Genomic DNA, 2,234 nt, shown 5'->3' with positions numbered 1-2,234 from the left:
AAATTGTTTCTTTGGCAAATGGGCTTTTAAGCCTTCGCAAAATATTCAAAAACAAAATTATTTTATATATTCATTAACAATTTAAATTAAATAATTTATTTATAAATTTGATTAAAATTTTATATATATTTAAATTTTAAATTGAAATTTAATAAAATTTTAAAAATAAAAATAATTCAGATTTCCCTTATTTTTCATCAATAAAAAAACATTTTAATAGAAAATTTCCTTTGAAAACAAAAATCTAAATATCACTAAAAAGAATATAATATCATTAGGCTTATAAATAATAATTTGTATGTGAGATAAATAATAAAATTGATTTAAAAAATATAATTAAAATTATAAGAAAATTTTATATTCTCTTGACATAAAAATTACAAGAGATTTTATTTATTTACAGCATAGTTCTTACTTCTTAAAGTTGGATATTTTGTTAATGAGAAAAGAAAAGAAAATTAAACTTTTTAAGTGTTATTATTGAAATAAATTATTTTCTTTATATTTTAATAAATTAAAAGTAAATGTTTATAAATTCTTAATAGTATTTTATTCATTTTTATGAATTTTATAAAATTATTTTATATTATAAACAATATAAATTAACATAATGTTTTATCAAATTAAATTTAATCATTAAAATTTTTTTAAAAAATTTAATTAATCTTTTTATTCCATAATTTTTATCATTTTTTCTTTAATTATTTTAAAATTATTATTCACTTTTTTAAATTAAATAACATATAAATATAATCTATTTAATTTTATATTAATTTTAAAAAACCTCTTAAAATATCTCTTGATATTTAATAAAATTTAATATATTTAAAATAGATATAATAAAAAAATTATATATTCTTTAATGTGTGTGAAAAAATAAAATGGAGAAGGAATATATTCGATTTAAATTGAAAAATCGATCGATTTGAATTAATTTAAAAATTTAGTTCGATTTTTTATTCATTTCGGTTTGATTCGACTTTTAATTTTAAAAATTTCAATTATTTTAATTTGATTTGGTTTTGATAAAAAAATTGAAAAAAACTGAATTAAACTGATTAGTGATAATAGTATATTATTTTCAATAATACTGATAGATTAAATCATATTAAAATTAAAATATTTCAATTAAATTTTAAAATATTAAATTAAAATTTCAAACTAAACAAATTGAATCGATTCATATCAGTTCAATTCTATTCGATTTTTAATTAAAATTAATTCGGTTTGATTTTTATAAATATTAAAATTTTAATTTTTAATTTATTCAGTTCGGTCCGATTTTAAATCGAACTGACCGAATAATCACTCTAATATTGAGAAATTAAGCAATTATTTTAATTTAATATTTTTAGTAAAATTAAAATTGTAGATTTGAATTATAATTTTGATAATTTAAGTTTAAATAATTATTTTGATGAATTTAAAGATAAATTAATTTACGCTCACGGACTTAGTCTCGTGACGAGTATATCTGAATAAATATGAGAGTTCTCAAGTTTTACTTTTACAGTAAAAAAAAACAATTTATTTGAGTGAGAAATAAATAACTTATTGACAATTTATCAAAAGTTAAAATGGTCATATGCTTTTTTTTAAAAAATAAATTAATGTTTTTATCAATGCTAATTTTTTATTTTTTATTTTTTAAATGTAATTAAAATACGAGGTATTTTTTCAAAAATAAGAGATAATTTTAATTTTAACTATTTTATTATTTAATTTTTATAATTTTAGAACATTTTTATTTATTCATTTTAATTACAGTTAAAATAATCTAACTTTCTTTTTAAAATTGATAAAGAAAGCAATGTTTTCTTGTTTTTAAAGAAAAACTAAAGAAATCAGCGATTTTAAAATAACTAAAAATTTAAAAACAAATAATTAATGTGAATAAAATAAAAAATATAACCATTCAGCTTTTCTAATCGATCTTGTTGAAATTATTATTATTATTAATATTATTTATCTAACTTCCTCCTAGAGTCTCACGTTTTTTTAAGATGTCAACGTTAATTTTTTTTTTGGCAAAAATTAAAATTATCAAATTTGCTTTTAAAATATAAAATAATAGGGTTAAAAATATTATTTTTTATTTTTTATTTAAATTTATTTTTTATTATTACTAAAATAAATTAAAATAAATTGAAAAAAAAAAACTGAATTTTAATTAAATTTTATACGTGATGATATTATTTGAACTTTAACGATAATTCAAGGGAAATTTAGATTTT

The sequence above is a fragment of the Manihot esculenta genome, chromosome 11 (genome assembly GCF_001659605.2).
Source record: "Manihot esculenta cultivar AM560-2 chromosome 11, M.esculenta_v8, whole genome shotgun sequence".
In the NCBI taxonomy this organism is placed as follows: Eukaryota; Viridiplantae; Streptophyta; class Magnoliopsida; order Malpighiales; family Euphorbiaceae; genus Manihot; species Manihot esculenta.
This window is presented reverse-complemented; position numbering follows the sequence as displayed.